The following is a 24,233-nucleotide window of genomic DNA, read 5'->3' on the forward strand; positions in this document are numbered from 1 at the left end:
TGTTACTGTCCACTGAAGTATTCGTTTTTAAAAAATATTTATTTTGGCTGCATCAGGTCTTACTTGCAACACAAGGGCTCAGTAGTTGACCCGCATGGGCTTTAGCTGCCCTGTAGCCTATGGGATCTTCGTTCCTCAACCAGGGAAGTCCCTGGAGCATTCTTAACCAAGACTTCAAGTTAAGAACACCTTTTTTTTTTTTTTTGTATCCCTAATTTTATAAATATTATTAAAACCAGAAATGAGGGGACTTCCCTGGTGGTCCAGTGGCTATGACTCTGCTCCCAATGCAGGGAGCCCAGGTTTGATCCATTGTGACTGCATCAATTTACGTTCCTAACAACAGTGCGTGAGAGGTGTGTGGGAGGTCCGTTTTCTCTACATCTTTCACCAACACTTGTTGTCTCTTATCTTTTTTATAATAGCCACCATGACAGGTGTGAGGTGGTATCTCATTTTGATTTACATTTCCCTAATGTTTAGTGACATTGAGTACATTTTCATATGTCTTTTGGCCATTGGTATGTTTTCCTCGGAAAAATGTCTCTTCAGGTCCTGTGCTCGTGTTTATTTCTTTGTGACTCTGTTGGATCTTAGTTGTGGCACACACGCTGTCTAGCTGTGACCTGTGGGTTTAGTTGCCTTGCAGCCTGTGGGATCTTAGTTCCCTGACCAGGGATTGAAACCATGTCCCCTGCATTGGAAGACGGATTCCCAACCACTGGATCACCGGGAAAGTCCCTGAGACCATTTTAAAATCAGATTTTTTTTTTTCTTTCAATATTGAGGTGTATGAGCCCTCTGTATATTTTGGATATTAGTCCCTTACTGGATACATCATTTGCAAATATTCTTCTGTTTGGTAGCTTGCCTTTTGTTTTGTTGCTTGTTTCTTTTCTGATGTGAAAGCTTTTAGTTTGATGTAGTCTCACTTGCTTAATTGTGCTTTTGTTTCCCTTACCTGAAGAGACATAAAAAAATTTAAAAATTGCTAAGTCCAATGTCAGAGAGATTACTACCTACGTTTGCTAGAAGTTTTGTGATTTCAGGTCTAACGTTTCACTCTTAAATCTGTTTTGAGTTTATTTTTGTATGTGGTGTAAGAATGAAATCCAGTTTCATTTTTTTGCACATAGCTGTCCAGGCTTCTCAACATCATTTGTTGAAGAGACTTTTTTCCCCAGTGGGTATTCTTAGCTCTTTTGTCACAAATGAATTGACCGTACGAGTGTGGATTCATTTCTGAGCTCTCTGTTCTGTTCCGTTGATCCGTGTATCTGTATTTGTGCCAGTATCATAATGTTTTGATGATGGTAACTTTGTATTATAGTTCACGCTGCCTAACCAAATGTTAACTTAATTCTCCATATGGTGAGGAATTTATCTGGTGTGCTAGTTTAGAAAGATGATGTTAGTGTATATTTGTGATAATATTAAAATTACTATAGATCAAGAAAAACTACATTGATTTTATTTTAAAATTTAAAATTTTATGCTGGTGTATAGTTGATTAACAATGTTGTATTAGTTTCAAGTGTACAGCAAAGTGATTCAGTTATACACATGCATGTATGTATTCTTTTTCAAGTTCTTTTCCCATTTAGGTTATCACAGAATATTGAATAGAGTTCCCTGTGCTATATGGCAAGTCCTTGTTGATTATTTTGAAAATAGCAGTGTTTACATGTCAATCCCAAACTCTCAATCTATCCCTCCTACCTACCCTTCATCCCTGGTAACCACAAGTTCATTCTATAAGTCTGTGAGTCTATTTTTGTTTTGTAAATAAGTTCATTTGTATCATTGTTTTCTAGATTCTACATTAAGTGAGATCATATGATATTTGTCTTTCTCTGTCTGACTTATTTCACTTAGTATGATAATCTCCAGGTTCGTCTATGTTGCTGCAAATGGCATTGTTTTACTCTTTTTAATGGCTGAGTAGTAGTCCATTATATATTTGTACCACATCTTCTTTATCCATGTATCTGTTGATGGACATTTAGGTTGCTTCCATGTCTTGGCTACTATAAACAATGCTACAGTGAACACTGGCATGCATGTGCCCTTTAGAAGCATGTTTTTTCCTGGATATTGCCCAGGAGTGGGATTGCTGGATCATGTGGTAGCTCTATTTTTTCTTTCTTAAGGAATCTCCATGGAAAAGGCAATGGCACCCCACTCCAGTACTCTTGCCTGGAAAACCCCGTGGAAGGAGGAGCCTGGTAGGCTGCAGTCCATAGGGTCGCTGAGGGTTGGACACGACTGAGCGGCTTCACTTTCACTTTTCATTTTCATGCATTGGAGAAGGAAATGGCAACCCACTCCAGTGTTCTTGCCTGGAGAATCCCAGGGACGGGGGAGGCTGGTGGGCTGCCATCTATGGGGTCGCGCAGAGTCGGACACAACTGAAGTGACTTACAGCAGCAGAAGGAACCTCCATAGTGTTCTCTATAGTGGTTGTACCAACTTATATTCCCACCAACAGTGAAGGAGGGAGAATAAACTGCATTTTAAGACACCTCTTGCTTGTAACGGCATAGAAACCAATCAGTATGATCTTGTGATTCCAGCAAGAGGAGGTTTGGCGTATCATGAAGTCATGAGGATGCAGGATGCAAAGAGTTGGGGCAGGTAGGGGTGAAGGTGATGCCTCCAGGACCTTTCTCAACTATCTAGATCCCACCAATATTTGGAAATGAGAGGAGATCAGTGAAGAAAGTGATGATTTACAGGGTAATGGAATTATACCGTCATCGTTCTTCAGATCAAGTTCATAAAGCAAATGCAGGCAGGCATACTTTCTGTGGTTGCTACTACTTGATTTGAAAGACATTTATTAAGAGAGTTATTTTGGCATAGAAAGAGCAAGAGATAATTTCTTAAAGGTTAAGACCATGTTTCTCCCTAATACAAATTTTATACCATAGTCTTTTATAACTGCAATTGTTACTCATAAAAAAGTTACTTTAGAAAGATGGTAAGTTGCTTAGATTTATTTTTGCTTTTAAAGTTACAGTGATGCATTAACTTTAATTAAAAGGCAACTTCAAAATTATTCTTTTATTCTATCTTATCTCCCTTGTCTATAGATCTATAATATACTCAGTCTTCATGTATAGCCTGTACTAGTTCAGACTCAAGATAGATTGATTCCACTGTACTCCTTAGAATATTCTGTGTCAGAGACAGCAAATTGGTGTGTATTTTATTTTCTTCACTTCATCTGTAAAGTCTCACCAAATTTTTGTCTTCATCTTAGCTATATTGAATAAAAACATAAAGAAAGGCAGGTACTAAATCCCTAATGGTTACTGTTTGCTTTTTATTTTTAAACAGAAGTAGTCACAGTCAAATCAGAATCAGAACATAACTCTGTCTCCCACAGATGTCTTAGCAGTATCTATAGCTTTTCAAACTATATATCAAAGTAAATAGTCTTGGAATTTTTTTTAAACATATCCAAGGAATCTGAAGAATTTCTTTACCTTAAGCAATTGGAATAAATGGGAATTTGTAGGCTTTTTGGCTGGGATTTTCTCAGTGGCCTCAAGGAAGATCTTTCTCATCCATCCTTCTGTAATTAAATGTCAGGCATTTAGAGAGATGAGAAGCAGGCTGTCCACTAAGAAGCACCATCTCACCAATCAGGAAGAGCTCCTAAGTTAAGGATCTTTGAGATTCCATACCAACAGCAATAGAAAAGAAGTTGGTGCTGCAGAGGGATCTGGATGTAGTCAGAAATGCAGGAAGATGCCCATAAATGAAAAGTTAGTCTGTAATTTCTAACACATACTCTTGCATATCTTCTTTGAAGGATTTTAAATGCTATTCGAGTTCCCTCAACTGTTTTCCTCCTCCAAGGTTGAATCACTGCTAACATTTACTAAAGGAAAGTGGATTCTTTCTCTTGGTCTTAAGAAAAATTGTTAAGTTTTTGCTCAGTCTCAGTGAAAATGTAATCATCCTAGTGAAGGAATTAGATGATTTAAATAATTTGGGGGAAATTGAGCTTTGTTTTGTGGTCCTGCTCTCTTCCACTTACTATTTGATCTCAGTCACTTTTTAAGTCTCTGTCCACCAGTTTCCTGATCTACAAAACTGAGATAATAATAGTACCCAAAGTATTGAAGAATTGTTCCATATTGACGTAAGAATTGTTAAATACATATGCTGGAGTAGCCTTTCTACCTGGTGACTTTCAAGTATAAAATCTTTGTCTGATAGGTGAAGGACAGTGACATCAACATTGGGCATTACTTCTGCACATGGGATTTAATTTGGCAGTTGAGAAAAATGAGAATATGGTCTTGACCTTCAGTTCAGTTCAGTCGCTCAGTTGTGTTCGACTCTTTGAGACCCCATGAATCGCAGCACACCAGGCCTCCCTGTCCATCACCAACACCTGGAGTTCACTCAGACTCACATCCATCGAGTCAGTGATGTCATCCAGCCATCTCATCCTCTGTCGTCCCCTTCTCCTCCTGCCCCCAATCCCTCCCAGCATCAGAGTCTTTTCCAATGAGTCAACTCTTCGCATGAGGTGGTCAAAGTACTGGAGTTTCAGCTTTAGCATCATTTCTTCCAAAGAAATCCCAGGGCTGATCTCCTTCAGAATGGACTGGTTGGATCTCCTTGCAGTCCAAGGGACTCTCCAGAGTCTTCTCCAACACCACAGTTCAAAAGCATCAATTCTTCGGCACTCAGCCTGACCTTAGACACATTAAATTTTATCTATGTGCATAAAATATACAAAGTTGTTTTAAGTTTTGAAAATTTATTGAGGCATGCACTTTGTGTACTTTTAATGCAGTTATCTATCAATAAAAAGTTAGAACAAAAATAAACAATTACTATGGCAATCCTATAATGTGGAGTGTGAAAAAATGAAGACACTTATAGCCCAGCTGAAATTAGAAATTAGAATTAATATCTTCCTTTTTTGGAACCACCACACTAAAAATAAAGTAAAAATCACCATAAATCACTACTAACCTGGTAGCCTTTATAAAATGGGAATTGGTCCCAAACTGGATGAAAATATGTGCCTATTTATAGGACAACCAAAAGAAATGACTTACTGTGTCTACACTATTTGAACATGACCTCCTAGAAAGTTTCAAGAAAACAAGTCTTCAGAGGAGTTTGCTAACTTAATCTGTGACCCACCAAAAGCAGGAGAGAGTTTTTCTTCTCACTCTAGCAGAAGAGTTCTGGGACAGAATGGATGACTGTGCTTATCAGATGCCTCTCTCTGAACCGGGTATTGAGTTCAGGGGGGTGAAGCTGTCACCTGGCTTGTGACATCACGGGGAGTGAGAGCACTGTGACCCACAGGCCCCAAGGCAGCGTGTTTTGGGAAGACGGTTTGTTTCCTGGAAAGAAGTGAAGATAGGCGAACAGCGTCTACTTTTCTTATGTGGCATGTAGAGAAGTTTAGACATTTTCCTGCCTGATGACAATTTCAAAGTGGAGACCTGAAGAAACCCAGGAACTGATTTAAAGCTAACAGTTGCAATTTAGGCAGGACCAGTGAGGACAATGGCTGAGGGCAAGAGATGTGATAGGATCTGATATCAGGATAGTGTCTGCAGAAATGACTGACTCATTGACTGAAGAGGACCTATGAACTGCAGGGAAGATCCAGGGTCCGCACCCAATACAGAGACAAGAAGAGAAGTCAGCTGAGGCAGAAGAAAATGATGAGTTCAGTTTTGGACATGATGAGCCATAGAAAAGAATAGTAAGTTGAGAAAACATGAGTAAAACCATACAATAAAAATTTTTTAAAAACCTAGATTCATTTGACAAATCCAATATTTACTTCATTGAAAACATTTACAGAAGGAAAAGAAAGAAAGAATTCAGTAACTGAGTTTCTTCTGGCAAAACAAGTTCATTGTGCAGCCTGCTTTATTTGGGTAACTGAAGCAACTTTGGTTTCTATTAAGAGTATCTTTGTTCCACTGCATTTTATTATTACTAAGAACACTGTTTTAAAGAATATAATTTTTCTCATTTCAAAGTAATTCATACCTTTTAGGGGCAATTTGAAAAAAGTAAAACAATAAATCATATGCACTAATAAATATCTTGACAGAGTCCCATGTTTTCAGTTATAAGTAACTTTTGTCATTATAAGAAACAGTATTGCAATACTGAAAAAGACCACTAAAGAGCATTTTTTCCTTGCATTTCAATGCTTTGAGATAGCCACTGATAGTATTTGTGACTATGTTTTTATGCTGTTCACACACACACACATATACACATACAGATGCAAATTTATTTAAATAAGGTCCTATCACTTATCCTTTTTAAAATCATCTCTATATTTTTTAAAACTGTTCTATTATTTGTTTAGGTTTTTTCCATGTCTTCCTTCTTCTCTTATCATTTCTTTATTCTCTCTCCCAAACAACTTATGTTAATCATATATATACACTTAGTAAATCATGTATTGAATATTTTATAAATGAGTATGTTTATATGTGTGTTTATAATGTATGATATCAAAATTTGGAGGAATCAGTCATTGCTTTGATGTTGTTTTTAAAATCTAGGGTCATATTATAGACACTTTTTTTTTTTTTCAATTAAGGAGCTTTTCCCCATAAAAAATACATCGTGAAAATCCCCCCAAGTCAGTTGCTTTAGTATCATGTAAGTGTGTTTTAGCTACTTGTTTTTTGTAAGACCTTGTATCTCATAGCATACAGCACAGACTTGAGAATGAATATGTTGATATTATCAATAGTTTGAAGCCAAACTCTTGAGAATAAAAATATCTGGGCTGAGCAATTGGTCAAAGCTCATTTATGTGAAGCATGGAGTGACTGAACTCAACACTTCATGAGGTTGATAATTCTTTTACTCCCATTTCACACATGAAGAAAATAAGGTACACAGACTACAACATAACTTTTCCAAGAACACAAAACCTGTGCCTTGCAAGCCTCTACACGCCAGTCTCACAGATGCCAACCAAATGGTTGTTTTGTAAAGTAAATGGTAACCATGATAAAATCAACATGCCCTTCTTGTAATGCGGTAATTTATCTTGAGGACTCACACCACAGTCTGTGCCTGGAGCTTTTCATGCTTTTGCCATGGTCACAGTTTTCTTCTTTAGTGGTCTTCTGTGATGAGTAGTGGACATCTGCTTTCACAGTCCATCTGCAGAGGACAAGAATGAGACACAATGAGGTAAGTTATTTGATCCAATGACATACAAGAAGTCAGCAAAGGAAAGAGATCAAAGAAACAGTTCTGTTGATCCCCAGGCTAGAATTCTGCCGCCCAATAAAATCTGAATTCTGGGAAAACCCCACACAACATAAGTTTTCTTATAAATGTGAATCTCAATACTTATTTAATTTATGGCTTTTAAGGGGTGCTTGGTCTGGAGCTGGTGCATAGCTGGGAAGGCAGAGCCAGGTCACATCTCTCCTGAGCTGGGTGTGCTGTGCTGATTGCCCCACATCGGTCTGGCAGAGAGCCTGTTGAAAGGCAGAGCCTGGATCCACCCCCTGAATCAGAAATCTGGCTGAGGGAACCTGAAATTTGCAGGATGAACTCTGTGGTATACACTTTTAATAAACATGCCAGATAACTTTCATACGTACAAATATTTGAGAAAAACTGTCCTTCAAAGGTGCCGTTTGGGCATCTTGGCTTGGTGGGAAAGGCAGCCATTTACTGCCACTACTGGCTATTGGGTAATTACTTAAATTCCCATAATAATAAGGTGGGGATAACAGCGCTTATTAACACATAGGATTATTGTTAAATTAAAAGTAATGTATGTAAAGATTCTGGCACCCAGAGATAAAATGGCATTCAGCCTAAATCAATCATAGTAAGAACAAAAGCTCGTTGAAGGTATTCTAGAAACCATTAGTTCAGTTCAGTCACTCAGTCATGTCCGACTCTTTGCAACCACATGGGCCGCAGCACACCAGGCCTCCCTGTCCGTCACCAACTCCCGGAGTTTACTCAAACTCATGTCCATTGGGTTGGTGATGCCATCCAACCATCTCATCCTGTGTCATTCCCTTCTCTTCCTGCCTTCAATCTTTCCAAGCATCAGGGTCTTTTCAAATGAGTCAGCTCTTCGCATCAGGTGGCCAAAGTATTGGAGTTTCAGCTTCAACATCAGTCCTTCTAATGAATCTTCAGGACTGATTTCCTTTAGGATGGACTGGTTGGATCTCCTTGCAGTCCAAGGAACCCTCAAGAGTCTTCTCCAACACCAAAGTTCAAAAGCATCAATTCTTTAGCACTCAGCTTTCTTTACCAACTCTCACATTTGTACATGACTACTGGAAAAACCATAGCTTTGACTAGACAGACCTTTGTTGACAAAGTAATGTCTCTGTCTAGGTTGCTGATAACTTTTCTTCCAAGGAGTAAGCGTTTTTTAATTTTATGCAGTCACCATCTGCAGTGATTTTGGAGCCCCCAAAAATAAAGTCGGACACTGTTTCCACTGTTTCCCCGTCTATTTGTCATGAAGTGATGGGACTGGATGCCATGATCTTAGTTTTCTGAATGTTGAGTTTAAGCCAACTTTTCACTCTCCTCTTTCACTTTCATCAAGAGGCTCTTTAGTTCTTCTTCACTTTCTGCCATAAGGGTGGTGTCATCTGCATATCTGAGGTTATTGATATTTCTCCCAGCAATCTTGATTCCAACTTGTTCTTCATCCAGTCCAGCATTTCTCAGAACCTGGTTAATTTCATGTGGTTTTCAGTTGGGAAATAATTTTTTTTTTAATCAGTTTTATATTTATGTATTTATTCAGCTGTATGGGTTCTTAGTTGCAGTGTGTGAACTCTTAGTTGTGGTCTGTGGGATCTAGTTCCCTAAACAGGGATCAAACCTAGGCCCCCTGCATTGGGAGTGCTGAGTCTTAGCCACTGGACCACCAGGGAAGCCCCCAGAAAAGAAAATTTTGAAGAAAGAAAGTTAGGAACCCAATGATACACAGTGACTAACCCCTAAAGAAGGTCAGGATTCTCAAACCCCGAGCGAAGCAGCATCACTCCCTCATTCTTTAGAAGCAGATGGATGGGTAATATAACGGGAGGCTGAGCCAGGCAGAGGAGGGCAGTTGTGAAGCATACGCAGATGGGGCGGCACTGTTCAGATAATGGTGATAAAACTGTACGGAAGTTGGTGCCAAAGGTGAAGCCGTGATGCCAAGACAAACTGGAAAACAGCGGCACACATGCAGGCCTCCTGGGAAAAGATGAGGCTGTGCCAAATTAGGGAAAGCAAAACAAACTGCAGGATCTTCATGAATTATAACTTTGTAAGTGCATGGGATAGAAAAAAAAATCCACATGTTTTCTCAAAAAGAGAAGCAAACAAGAAAAATGAAATTTAGAAGCAATTCTGATGAATAATGTGAAAATTTTATCAGGAGAGCTTAACTAGGAGGAAATCACAATCTCCCTTTGCTTTAGAGATCTCAACTCTGGAAAGAATAAGTAATTGCTTCTTAAGGCCTGTTTCAGAGAGAAGCTGCCCCAATTCCACAATAACATGATAAAATGCTGGCTTTCATCTAACTTTGTGTAAGTCCTATCTGAATTAGGAATTTTATCAAAAGATCCTTTCCTTTGGTGGTTTTCCTTTGTTATGCAGCTTGCTTTATGTTCTCTTATGCATTGTTCCTTTCTGAAAAAACCAAGTTAATCAAATCCTGGAATGAAAATATGAACAGTTATCATTTCTGAGTGCTTGGGCTTAAACTAAACCTAAGCTTAGTTAACTTAGGCTGGGCACTTAATTAAGTTCTAATGGTAAATGTTCTTATGATCACCATTCTAGTTACAAGGAAATAAAGTAGCTGGCAAAATGACCAAGCTAGTAGGGTCTGATGGGGGATTGGACAATGCCTCAGACTATGCACTAATTACAATTTGGAGAGAGAGAAGGATCGTGCCTTGTTGTTTGATGTAAAGAATTTAGGAGGGAAGGTCTTGATTCCTTCAGTGACTGGAGAAACACTGCTTGTGTTAGATTCTGTTATATGTCCACTCTGATATTTGCCCTGCTTTCTATTCCTGAAATCATCCCCTCAGAGACCCAAAGGGTAGCATTACAGCAATGAATGAGCCATCTGTCACTGAATGTTTTGGCTACAAAGCTTTATTTTGGATCCAGTAGGTGAGAGAAAGATCTGACAGGGCTTCTGCAGGGTGAAGTCCAGGGCAAAGGTCTGGTAATGACTTTGCTGGTGAATGAAACCCTTCACTTCCACCCCCCGAAGGGCTTCCACCTGCCTGCTCTCCAAGTTTATTTTGATGATCTTGGAAATATTAGCAGGAAATGATTCTGTCTCCTGTCATACTGCTTCACTTTTGTTATCTGGAATGAAGGAGAACTTCCCTGATGATGTAGATAGAAAAGAAACAAAATATTTTAAATGATTTTCAAGATGAAAATCATTTAATTCATAAGATGATTTTCAGCCTGTGGCCAAGAATACTTTGAATATTCTTTATTTTTTAAAATTAAAAGATCATGCTTTCATGTAGATTCCCAAAATTTATTTTTGAAGCAAAGTTTTCTGCTTTGGCAAAGATTCCACATCAAACAAAAACCATGGAATTTCAAAAGTCTGTATTTCAGTTTAGGAAATCAAGATAGGTAACAGTTTTAAAAAATTGAATGCAGGAAGAAAACTTTATTATGCTTGCATGAATATAGCAATTACTAATCAAAACCTGTTTTTTTTACTAACCAGAAAAAAAAAAAAAAAAACCACTTCCTGATCACTGGCCTCAGAAATGGGCTTGAATCTACAGGAATCAGGGACTGTACTTACCAGGAAACTAGCTAAACAACTTTTGTTCCAATCATACAGAAAAAGGCACCTCAGAATTCTTCTATTAACTTCTCAGCTTCTAATAGCGTGGCTGGCAATTTACCAATCATAAACCTGAGCTCATCTTTAATAACCTCATAGGTTTGGGCATTTGGGCAACATATAGGCATTAAATTGGTTTAGGATATCTGCCTAGAACACCCAAATACCATGATCACCACTATCCCTGGGCAAGTAATTTATAAGGCACTTTAACACTGGTTGGTAACTTGTTGACCACCTGCAAGGGTGCAGAATCTAGTAGAGATAAGATTGACCCAAACATAAAGGAGACACAAGTTTTAACTAAGCAATTGAGTAAATAAATAATGTGATTGATTTTTATCATGTGTCAATGGAAGAACAACGTGCATAGCTTGGTTTCTTTAAGATACTTCCTTGGAGAGTTAATAGTATGCCATTTAAACTTTGAAAAATTTCATGTATAGAAATTTAGACATGGTTCTTAATATTATTTCTAACTGCTTCTTCCTGTACTTACAATATGTTTATCTTTCAAGAATATGATAAACCCAACAATATTTTTATTAATTCTAGTTGCTAAGTGTGGCCACTCTGGTGGCTCAGATGGTAAAGAATCTGTCTCCAATGCAGGAGACCTGGGTTTGATCCCTAGGTTGGGAAGATCTCCTGGAGAAGGGAATGGCAACTTCCGCCAGTAATCTTGCCTAGAGAAATTCTAGGGGGCTACAGTCCATGGTGTCTCAGAATCGGACATGACTGAGCAACTAACACTTCACTTTCAAGTGTGGTAGACAGAAGCTTAAAGTGGTCCCCCAAGATTTCATGCCCCCCCCCAGTCTCTGGAGCCTGTGAGAGTGGTGTATTGTATGGCAGAGTTAACCTTTAGAAAGAGAGATAATTCAGGTAGATCTAATCTAATTGCAGGAACCCTTAAAAGTGGAGAGCTTTGTCTTGCTGATGGCATAAAAGGAAAAAAATTTCAAGGCAGGAGAAGGATTTCATATACTAATGTTGGCTCCACAATGGAGGGGCCATGTGATGAGGAATGCAGGTGGTCTCTAGAAGCTGAGAACAGCTAGGGGTAAACAGCCAGCCATGAGATGGAGGCCTCCACCCTTGGTAACAAGGAGCTGGGTTCCGCCCATGGTCTGAATGTATTTGTGAACAGAGTCCTCACCTGAGCATCTAGATAAGACCTCCACCCAGCTGACACTTTGACTTTGACCCTGTGGGACTCTAAGAAGAGAACCCAGCCAAAACCTTGAGACTTTCACCTTACAGAACTGCATACTAATAAAAGAATGTTGCTTTACTTTGCTGCTGCTGCTGCTAAGTCGCTTCAGTCGTGTCCGACTCTGTGTGACCCCACAGACGGCAGCCCACCAGGCTCCCCAGTCCCTGGGATTCTCCAGGCAAGAACACTGGAGTGGGTTGCCATTTCCTTCTCCAATGCATGAAAGTGAAAAGTGAAAGTGAAGTCGTTCAGTCGTGTTCGACTCTTCACGACCCCATGGACTGCAGCCTCCCAGGCTCCTCCGTCCATGGGATTTTCCAGGCAAGAGTACTGGAGTGGGGTGCCATTACTTTGCTAGTTTGTGGCAATTTGTCACCCAACAGTAGATAAATGTGTTATCTGTTATATCTAGACAAATGGGACTCCTGGCTGAGTGATGGAATAAATGAACCTCATCTAAGCTTTCATTCTAAATTTCCATGATCCTGTGGCTTCATCTTCCCTGACATTTCTTCATTAGCATTCATTCTACTTAGTTGGGCACAGGAGTATGATTCGGCTTCAGTGTGCGGCTCTCTGACAGCCTGGAATGAATGAGGCTGCACTTAATTGTGAATCAGCTGATGTAGGATTTAGCTGCTGAAATCAGGTTCACCTGCTCCCCTGTGCAGGGAAATCACCCAGATGGTAAAAATTTGCCTCAGCTGTCACTCACTCCTAGAAACTTTGATTTTGTTGTTTTGGTTGTGGTTCAGTCGCTCAGTCATATCCGACTGTTTGCGACCCCATGGACTGCAGCATGCCAGGCTTCCCTGTCTTTCACCATCTCCCAGAGCTTGTTCATACTCATGTCCTTTGAGTCGGTGATGCTACCCAGCCACCTTGTCCTCTATCATCCCTTTCTCCTCCTACCTTCAATCTTCCCAGCATCAGGGTCTTTTCTAATACCGGGATAAAATGTTTAAAAAAAAAAAAAAAAATCAGGTTAATTACAGGTTATTAAGATTGGGATGCTGCAGATGGAAAAAAAAAAAAAAAAAAAAACCTCTCAGTCTTAAAATCAGGCAGATTCTCAAAAGGTACCTGGGGTGCAGCGCTCGCTGCTGTTCCTCTTGGACAGATGTTCTGGAGAGCTTATGCTGCTTATATATTCATGAGGGAGCTGCCACGGGGTACAAGGAGAGGCAAATCCAGCTAATTCTGGAAGGATGTCCCACCTTCCCTTCAGAACTGGGACTGTAAAGCCTTCTAAAAACATGAACAGAAGCAAAATGACCTGCTCTATGTTTTATCTTCCTTCTCTCCTCGTCCTGAGTATGAAAAGAGGCAAGATTCCAAGTAACTGTCTTCGGGCCTGATAAGCTAATGTCAGTGTTACCCTTAAATATGCGTGGAAGGACACAATCCCCATCTACTGGCTAAGAACCAAGGTGGAGCAATGAGTTCCAGTCCCTTATCTTATCAGAAAATTAGAATCTTCTCATCTCAAAAATAGGGAACACAATACTTACCTCCTAGGGCTCTCATGAGAGTTAAGGGTAAAGTGTGTGGAAAGACTTCAGCACTCTGCCAGGCAGTTGTAAAGGCTCCCCATGGAGCAGTTTTTGTTGTTATTTTCACTTCCTGCTTCTCTGGAAAAGGCACAGCAGTGTGTGCCTGGAGCACATTGTTAATTCCTGGGATGGCTCTTGCAGCTTAACATTTAATTTTTAGCTTCCAGTTAGCAATGGCCAGGCAGCATCATGGGCCCTCTGATGCCGGATGGTGATTAACTTAGTTAAAATGTGCCAAGCACTTTCAAATATAGCACTGATTTAGGAGCTGCATTTAGAAATGATCCTGATAGACGTGCATTCTGTGCACGTAGTTATAGCTTTGGACATACACACCTAGCTGATAATCGTCAGTTGTAATATAGGTCTTTATAGAGAGTGTAGAGCCTTATAGCAGGATTTTGAAGGTAACTAATGTCTGTTATCAGATTTTATAGTTTGTAAAGTGTTTTGTGAGATGAGTACAATTGTGCAGTAGTTTGAGCATTCTTTGGCGTTGCCTTTCTTTGGGATTGGAATGAAAACTGACCTTTTCCAGTCCTGTGGCCACTGCTGAGTTTTCCAAATTTGCTGGCATGTTGAGTGCAGCACTTTCACAGCATTATCTTTCAGGATTTGAAATAGCTCAACAGATGTTCAAGCTGGTTTTAGAAAAGGCAGAGGAACCAGAGATCAAATTGCCAACATCTGCTGGATCATGGAAAAAGCAAGAGAGTTCCAGAAAAACATCTATTTCTGCTTTATTGACTATCCCAAAGCCTTTGACTGTGTGGATCACAGTAAACTGTGGAAAATTCTAAAAGAGATGGAAATACCAGACCACCTGACCTGCCTCTTTAGAAACCTATATGCAGGTCAGGAAGCAACAGTTAGAACTGGACATGGAACAACAGACTGGTTCCAAATAGGAAAAGGTTGTATATTGTCACCCTGTTTATTTAACTTATATGCAGAGTACATCATGAGAAACGCTGGGCTGGAAGAAGCACAAGCTGGAATAAGATTGCCAGGAGAAATATCAATAACCTCAGATATGCAGATGACACCACCCTTATGGCAGAAAGTGAAGAGGAACTCAAAAGCCTCTTGATGAAAGTGAAAGAGGAGAGTTAAAACAGTTGGCTTAAAGCTCAACATTCAGAAAACGAAGATCATGGCATCTGGTCCCATCACTTCGTGGGAAATAGATGGGGAAACAGTGGAAACAGTGTCAGACTTTATTTTTCTGGGCTCCAAAATCACTGCAGATGGTGATTGCAGCCATGAAATTAAAAGACGCTTACTCCTTGGAAGGAAAGTTATGACCAACCTAGATAGCATAATCAAAAGCAGAGACATTACTTTGCCAACAAAGGTCCGTCTAGTCAAGGTTATGGTTTTTCCAGTGGTCATGTATGGATGTGAGAGTTGGACTGTGAAGAGAGCTGAGTGCTGAAGAATTGATGCTTCTGAAGTGTGGTGTTGGAGAAGACTCTTGAGGGTCCCTTAGTCTTCAGGGAGATCCAACCAGTCCATTCTAAAGGAGATCAGTCCTGGGTGTTTATTGGAAGGACTGATGCTAAAGCTGAAACTCCAGTACTTTGGCCACCTCATGCGAAGAGTTGACTCATTGGAAAATACTCTGATGCTAGGAGGGATTGGGGGCAGGAGGAAAAGGGGGCGACAGAGGATGAGATGGCTGGATGGCATCACCGACTTGATGGACATGAGTTTGAGTGAACTCCGGGAATTGGTGATGGACAGGGAGGCCTGGCCTGCTGCAATTCATGGGGTCGCAAAGAGTCGGACATGACTGAGCGACTGAACTGAACTGAACTGAAAGTGTTCTGTAGCAGTTATAATAATCGAACCCGGTCTCCCGCATTGGAGGCAGACGCTTTAACCTCTGAGCCACCAGGGAAGCCCATATATAACAGTCCTTTAGGTTACAATAAAGTATCATCATCGTCATTGTTATCTCCATTATACAAATGATGACATTAAGACTGAGGAAGGCAAAGTGACCCTCCCAAAGTTGTTCTTTAAATTCCTAGGGAATAAGATTGTTATTTTCTCTGTAAATGTCTTTGTGAAGGGCAACTTATTCCAAGAAGTTATTGATACACTCAATTATGGAAAGACAGATTAACTCTTTTATGCCACCAGGAAACCAAATTAGAGATTATCTCTGTATAACACAATGATTTATAACATTCTCAATTGGTTATCAAGACAGGTAAATTAAGAAATCAAAGTTAGAAACCTTCAGTGTATTTGTACCTAAGAGTAGAGCTGAAGAATGGAGTGATATTGTATTTGAGATATTTAAAAAGGTGGTAGAACCATGCACTACAGTTCCTAGGCAGTTCTGTTTCTCCCTTTACTCATTCACAACATAAATTTTGAGAAAAGAAAGATACGTTTTGTCATTTGCTTTCATTTCTATTTGTATATCTGTGGTCATGGAAAAGTAAACTTCTTGTCTGTAAATTCAGAGTTTTGAAAAAAATTTTGGAGTCGTAGCCACTTAGAAGCTCATTTATAACAGCTCTGTAACCTCAGCCTCGTGAAGTCACTTCATACAGATCTATCTCTGCATCTGCTTTCTTTCCTCTGTCTACATTTTGGGACAGGTGGAATCTTGGTAATAAAACCACTAAAGTCAATGTTACTATAAACATTGCAGGAAAAGAAGTCACAGATTGACCCTCTGGAGAGTGTATTTGAGGAAAGGGTAACCTTACCGCATTTTTTGGTGATACTGTTAGAAATGACAGATTGCTTATGTGATGAAGATGTTTGTATTTTGCCCCCCACCAACTGACCAGCTGTTGCTTTTCTTCCAATAGCTACCTAAGCCTCAGTGCTTAATGTGGTTCCCAAAACACAGGGCCTTGGGCAGTTGCCTGCAATTTGCTGTAGGTTGCTTGGCATTAACGCATACATTCTTATTTCTATGACAACAGTAGTTCTACATGTATAACTCTGGTGCAGTTTAGAATGATGCTGCTGAATTTCTGTGAACCTCTGCCTTGAGGCGATAATCTATCCCCTGGGGAAAAGCATATGCCTTTCAGCTGGGCTTCCTTGCTGGCTCAGTGGTAAAGAATCCACCTGCAATGCAGGAGGCACAAATTGGATTCCTGGGTCAGGAAGACCCGCCCGGGGGAGGGCATGGCAACCCACTCCAGTATTCTTGCCTGGAAAATCCCACGGACAGAGGAGCCTGGCGGGCTGCAGTCCATAGGGTCACAAAGAGTTGGACATGACTGAAGTGACTTAGCATGAGCACAACCATCAGCTGGGAGAATCCTTTCCCTTGAGGTTGGGGAAGGATGGGGAATAGTTTCAGAGTATTCTGATTTGCAGGATAAAATGGGTCCACAGAGGAGGCTGTCGCTGGGGTAGGGGAGTTGGGATACATGCAGTGGGGGAGGGATCCTCAGGAAAATAAACAGAGAAGCTGAGTTGTCAGCAGACATTTTGCTCCTTGGTTTCTCCCTCTCAGTTTGTTGTATATTTTGATGATATCAGAGCATCTAAGTTAATGATGAGTTGGTCCCTATGATGACGTAGAGAATTGCCTGACCACTGCCAAATATCAGTCAGGAGGACTGAGCATCCAGTGAGGCAGGAGCAAGTGGCCGGGACTCTCTCATAAGTAGATGGAAGGGCGGGGTGGTGGGACGGGGCGGTTGGGGGAGGGGGGGCTGCCCCAGTGGCTGGTCCAGATTAGTCCACATGGAGCAGGGTGTGAAAAGGGATTTTTCCTGTTGCATCATTGGGGGATTAAAGGCACCAAGTACTTCACATTCTGCATTTACAGTGACAGCAGCAGGAGGGCCAGCTACCACCTCCTGGGTGGAGTGAGAGGAGGCAGGGCTGAGAAGCAGCCAGTAACCAACCACCTTCCCTACTCTCTCCCGCCCCCAGCTAAGGCCCCCAAGTTAACATGGTGATGGGGGAGGGCGGGGAGATAAAATGCTGTCTTTAAAAAGGTGCTATGCTTGTGCAGAAAAGTTATTCTTTCTGCGTACACACATTATCACCTCTCGAGAGGAGACAGTGAAGGGAAATCCCAAGATCATTGTCAAGAAAATTTGCAGAGGTGGGGATAGGGGTAGGTGGAATGAGGGTGGGGGTGGATGGGGTGAAGGTGGGGGTGAGTGGAGTGGGGGGTGGGGTGGGTGGAGTGGGGGTGGAGAGGGGAGGGGAGGAGGTACCTGAACTCTTCTGCTCTCTCCAACACCCCCTGCACCCTCCCACCCCTGTCTCTCAGGGAGGAGTAAGAGTAAGGATCTCTCCTTTGAAATTTGAGACCCTTTGGGCCTGCTGAGCTTAGTGCTCCTGGGACCTGGAGAAAGGTCAGCAGAGAGAGGCTGGGACAGCAGGTCTCCCAGACACACTGGCGCTCCCACCATCTGGGGTGAGGAGGAGACATGAGTTGAGTCAGATGCGGCTGGGTTATTTTCTGAAAGAGGAGTTCTCTGAAGCAAGGGGCTGGGGCGCTGATGGCCTGTGGAGGGAGCTGAGAGTGAGTGAGTGGTCTCCTTCCAAACCTAGAAAACTTGCCATGGAAGGGTTGGCCTTGCAGAAAACCCATGTGTTTCCAGATCAGTGTTTGACTCCCTGACACACAGATGACACCAAAGCCAGTCATTCTGGGCCAGAGGAAGAGCAGCGACAGCAGTCTCAGTCAGGGGTCAAGTTCGGAGGCCCGTTTCTTCATTTTCTCGGGACTCTGACTCTGGGGGAGATAGCTTGGAGAAGAGGAGAGCAGGGCGTCCTGTTCAGGTGAGAGAGTCCCATGTCCCTGAGACCCACCACCATCCCCACCACGCATGTTCCTGTACAGAGAGCCCAACGGGAGCTAAGGAGGCAAAAGGAACAATACTTGAATCCAGCAACGCTGGAGTTTTCAAACAAGTAGTACTGCATCTTTCTTTCTTCCATTATTTCTTTTTTCCCCTTGCTTTTCTTTCTTCCTTTCTGTCTTCTCTGGGTCTTCATTGCTCTGCGCGGGCTTTCTCTAATTATGTAAATAGAGAGCAGTGGGGGCTGCTCTCTAGTTATGGTACATGAGCTTCTGCAGTGGCTTCTCTTGTTGAGGAGCTTGGGCTCTAGAGCCTGCAGGCTTCAGTAGCTGTGATGCACGAGTTTAGTTGTCCCGCGACATGTGGAATCTTTCCAAACCAGAAATCAAACCCCTGTCCCCTGTGTTGGCAGGTAGGCTTCTAACCACTGGACCACCAGGGAAGTCCAATACTGCATCCTAAACACTGGAATTAGACTATTCTAATAAGCAAAATAGCTGAAAACATTTTTAGGGGAGTTGGTAAGCAAGGGGGAAAGGAGAGCATGGACAGCAATGTTCTTTGTTTACACACAGAGTGAATGGAGGTTCTTCAGTAAACTGAAGCTGATCTGACTGGGCAGACTCTGGAGCGTAAAGAATACAGTGCATCAGGCAAAGTGAGTGCTTCCAACAAGGGAGGGAGAGAAAGAAAAGAAATAGATGGAGGGAGGAAGGCAGGCAGGATAGCTTTCTTGGCTTCTCCCAAGTGGAGGGCTGTTGCAACTCTAGTAATGAATTTGAGAAGCTGCCCTTAAAGGCATCCGAGTGAAGAGGGTGTTCTTCAATCTGTTGTGCTACGTCTAATCCTTGCCTAATAACCAAAACCAGTGGCTCCTCCCTTTCATAATTGTCATTTAAGTGTCTTTTCTTTGAATTGAACGTGCATAGTTTGGTGCATAGATTGAACATGCACAGTTCCTTTCATCAGCAAAATCTTTCATCATTTTTACTCCCCTTCCCTTGCTCTCAGAAATGTCTTCCCTTTGACTTTTTTTAAAAAGTATTTTAACAGGCATTATTTTCTAAGTCTTTCATTTCCCTTCATGCACATAAGTTATCTGTTGATTTCATGCCCTGGATGTAAGAAGCAGTGGCTAAATCAATACTACTGAATACATTTGCAAGAGAAAAGAATTTTTAAACAAGTTTTCCTAGGCATGAAAATAGATGAACTGGTGGGATAAATTATTCCTCTCATTTCTAGAAAACAGAATAGTTATAGATTCTTTTCACTAAAGCAGAAAGAGTTTTTTTCTTGCCATTCTTTATACTGTTTGATGCCAGAAGACTAAGGCAATGTCTGTAGTTATTTGGACAAACTGTTGCCACTGAGATTGCCTACTTTTTTGATTAAAAAAAAAACTTTTTCTCTTTTCTTGATCAAGGAAATTTTATCTCACCTCCTACTTCCAACCTGGCTAAATGTAATCATCAAGTTGCCAAAATAAATGACCTTTAAATTGAGAGTTTTATTGAAACAATCAACATAGATGGCTGCTGCCATCCCTGTATGAAGGGTCACAAATATATCGCCTTGAATGCTCGAAGGAACTTGCTGGAACGGTTCCCACATGCTTTTGATTTTATAAGAGACCATAACTTCTGGAATTCCTAATAAAGAAGAAAAAAAGGGTTATTTTTAGTGGATGCTTTTAGAGGAAACAATTCGACATATTCTGCCAGCAGCCTTAGAGGCTGTGCAGGTGCCTTGTAAATACCCAGGTTTAGCTGATGTCAGGAACACATTTATTGCTTTGATACTATTAATAACACAGACATTTACTCTCCGGTATGACTCCATAGGAGAGCTCACATCAAGCACACTTAGATCACAGGATCTAAGAAAAGCTGACTTTGGGGTATACTTGAAAAAACAAAACCATGAGATACAATGTAGGCTGTGAATTAATGACTGTTTATAGATATCAACGGTTTTTATTTTTTTCTGCTCAAGATCTTCTTAAGCAAAATGAAACAAGTCAGTTTTTGACTTTTATATATGTGTATTTAAATATACACACATATATAATCATTTTAAAAGAAGTTCACCATGTTTTACAACTATTGCTTTCTAGATTCCTTTTCCATAGACTTCCCCCCCACCTGCCCCCCGCCCCACACACACACATCAGAGCTTCTGTAGTGGCTCAGATGGTAAAAAACCTGCCTGCAATGCAGGAGACCCAGGTTCAATCCCTGGGTCAGGAAGATCTTCTGGAGAAGGGAATGGCAGCTCATTCCAGTATTCTTGCCTGGAGAATTCCACGGACAGAGGAGCCTGGCAGGCTGTAGTCCACGGGGTTGCAAAGAGTTGGACACAACTGAGCAACTAAAGCTTTCCCTTTTCAGTGAAGGTATTTTGTTAAACAACAACTTTGATGAAACATTTGCAGTGAGTCACTAAACTGTTCAAAGGGATTCTTTTTTCTCTTCTTTACTTTTGGGTATTCTGTAAGGGTTTGCTTACCACTGTCTAACCCTCCTCCAGAAATGTTCACTCTCCAGTCTAATGGTAAGGACTGTGAGAGTAACCTGAGGCCACAATGCCAGACTTCTTCGCTCCTGACTTAAAAAAAAAAAAACAACTATGTACCTTTCAGTCATTTTATAATTGAGATCTATACATTTTAGAATTATGTTAAAATTTTTTTTGTTGTTACTAGGAGATAGAAAGTATTGAACATCTTGTAAAACAAAATGAGGATTGACTGTAATTGGATAAATATTTCACAATATAGTTTGATGAAATACATTTTAATATTTTAATTACCTTATGAAATAAAGCACATTGAACAGCAAAGAAGGCATGTAAAATTTATAGCCATGGGGGTTTTTCAAAGTATCTTAAAATTTTTGGTAGTCCTGCAAAGCACTCCAACTATGATAAAAAGAATTAGTGTCTCTGACACATTTCCTCAATTGTTCTGAATTCAGAAAAATTATGGGCTAAAATACCATCTTTTTTAAAGAAAAGTTTCTTTTCATTTTCTTTTTTATTTTTAATTGAAGTATAGTTGTGTTTATAAACAATGTTGTTGTGTTTATAAACAATGTGTTTATTTGTGTTTATAAACAATGTTGTGTTTATTTTAAAAATTTTTGGCCAAACCCTGTGGCATTCAGGATCTTAGTTACCCGACCAGGAATTGAATTTAATTATGTATACAAACTCTTAAGAATTTGCAAAGTCCAGTATAAAGACCAATTATCTAGGCAGTATCTTCCATTGTCTCTTACAAATCTCTTACAATTTTACAGGGCACCAAGGATATGACTCTCAATCTCTTGAGTCCTTGGTTTCCTTATTGGAGTCAGGCTGACTAATAAACACATAAATAGTGACAATGTCAGGATTCAATGCTGGTAAATGTTTAACAACTGGCTCTTGAGGGGAAAAGGAAGCCTGGTTTATAGCTTTTGCCCATTTCTGTGACGTAAATACTCCCACCATGGTCTGTTTCAAGCTACAGGATGAAGTCATCTGCCTTGCAAAATTCCTGAAATTAACAGTCAACTCTCAGGCTCTCCTGAGCTGGTCCAAGCCAGTTGTAGCACATCAGTGTGTCGTGACTTATTCACTATTCTGTTCTGATCAGTCAGCTTGAAGGTCAGTAGGTTTGTGGTCCCCCAGTATTTTTCAGTATCGTTGTTGTTCAATCACTAAGTCATGTCCGACTTTTTGTGACCCTGTGGACTGCAGCATGTCAAGCTTCCCTGTCCTTCATTTCCAGAATTTGCTCAAACTCATGTCCATTGAATCAGTGATGCCATCCAGCCATCTCACCCTCTGTCACCCCCTTCTCCTGTCCTCAGTCTTTCCCAGCATCAAGGTCTTTTCCAATAAGTCAGCTCTTCGAATCAGGTGGCCAAAGAATTAGAGCTTCAGCTTTAGCATCAGTCTTTCCAATGAATATTCAGTGTTGATTTTCCTTAGGATTGACTGGTTTGATCTCCTTGCAGTCCAAGAATCTTCAAGAGTGTTCTCTAGCACCATAATTCAAAGAATTAATTCTTTGGCGCTCAGCCTTCTTTATGGTTCAAATCTCACATCTGTATATGACTACTGGAAAAACCATAACTTGGACTATACAGACCTTTTTCAGCAAAGGGCTGCTCTGCTTTTTAATATTCTGTCTAGGTTTGTCATAGCTTTTCTCCCAAGGAGCAACAGTCTTTTAATTTCATGGCTATACTCACATCCACAGTGATTTTGGAGCCCAAGAAAATAAAAACTGTCAGTGTTTCCACTTTTTCCCCATGTATTTGCCATGAAGTGTTGGGACCAGATGCCACAATCTCAGTTTTTTGAACGTTGAGTTTTAAGTTTTTCAGTATGCATGCTTTTCCATTTACATATTTATAAGAAAGCGGCGCCTTCCTTCTGGCTTCTATCTGACATCTCCCTCTCCCTCTGTACCATTCTCTGGCCTTGCATGTAGACTGATGAGTGACCTGTCCTTCCTTGGTGACAGCCTAATGTGGTTTCCTCCAAGTGTGTGAAAACTACATTATGCTTCTGGGACCAAAATTAGGCAATTGAACAAATGTCTATTTGCTAATAGGTTTTAAAAAACAGTTGTTGTTAAAATGGCCTGTTTTACTCATTTCTTTATCTTTGCAACTTTGGTTGTATATTTTGTGTATTTTGAGCTATGGCCATCTCAGAGAGGATGGAAGTTTGGTGCCTTTTCCCACTTACCTTGTTCTACTCGCCTCTCCCATCTGGCTATCCCTGAGTTTTATCCTTTTATAGTAAACTGATAAACAGAAGGAAAAATTTTTTTTTCTGAAATGTGTGAGCAACTTCAGCAAATTAATCAAACCCCTGGAGCGGGTGGAGGAAATCTATAATCTCCATATATTTGGTCAGTTGAATCACAAGTGACAACTTCAACTAGAAATTCACATGTTAAGCATGTGGGATGGGATGGGTGGGGCTGTCTTGTGGGACTTTAACATGTAGAATCTTATGGGCTACCTCCAGGTAGATAGTGTCAGAATTGAGTGAAGTTGTAGGGACACCGAAGAAGGTAATGACACCCCACTCCAGTACTCTTGCCTGGAAAATCCCATGGACCAAGGAGCCTGGTGGGCTGCAGTCCATGGGGTCACTAAGAGTCCGACAGGACTGAGCGACTTCACTTTCACTTTTCACTTTCATGCATTGGAGAAGGAAATGGCAACCCACTCCAGTGATCTTGCCTGGAGAATCCCAGGGATGGGGGAGCCTGGTGGGCTGCCGTCTCTGGGGTCACACAGAGTCAGACATGACTGAGGTGACTTAGCAGCAGCAGCAGTAGGGACACCTGGCTTGTGTCAGAGAATTGCTTGGCGTAAAGAAAAAAACCCACACATTGGAATTTTTTTCAGAATCTTAGAAGCAGGCCTGTGGATGTTCACCAACTCTGCTTAAGTATTTTATTATTATTTTTATTTTAATTTGGCCTCGCTGCATGGCATGTGGGATCTTAGTTCCCCATGTAGGATTGAACCTGCAGTCCCTGTACTGGAAGCATGGCATATTAACCACTGGACCACCTAGGAAGTCCCTCTGCTTAAGCATTTTAAAGAGGAAATCTTCCCCTTTTGTCACACAGTTGAATACTATCTTGCCTCCCCCTTACTCGCATCCTCCAGTATTTGTCTTCCTAAATTTTCTGTGATAAACACTGAGTATTTTTAAATTTTCTTTTATACAGTCTATTTTCTTAAAAATTAAATTAGAAATTGTGCTAGGTACAGCAGCTCTTCCAG

The 24,233-nt window shown here is 40.8% G+C and overlaps 1 protein-coding gene across 5 annotated transcripts in view; it reads left to right on the top strand.

The window, feature by feature from the left end:
- LMNTD1 (lamin tail domain containing 1) overlaps positions 1–24,233 on the top strand; it is a 491,035-nt gene that overhangs the window by 114,347 nt on the left and 352,455 nt on the right. The window contains exon 2 of one of the 5 annotated variants that reach the window (XM_061417580.1): positions 3,595–3,770. The exons of the other annotated variants lie outside the window; for them this stretch is intronic. The gene's annotated coding sequence lies outside the window, so the exon portion shown is untranslated. The remainder of the gene's footprint in view (positions 1–3,594; positions 3,771–24,233) is intronic. 5 annotated transcript variants of the gene reach the window in all.

The sequence above is a fragment of the Bos javanicus genome, chromosome 5 (assembly GCF_032452875.1).
Source record: "Bos javanicus breed banteng chromosome 5, ARS-OSU_banteng_1.0, whole genome shotgun sequence".
NCBI lineage: Eukaryota > Metazoa > Chordata > Mammalia > Artiodactyla > Bovidae > Bos > Bos javanicus.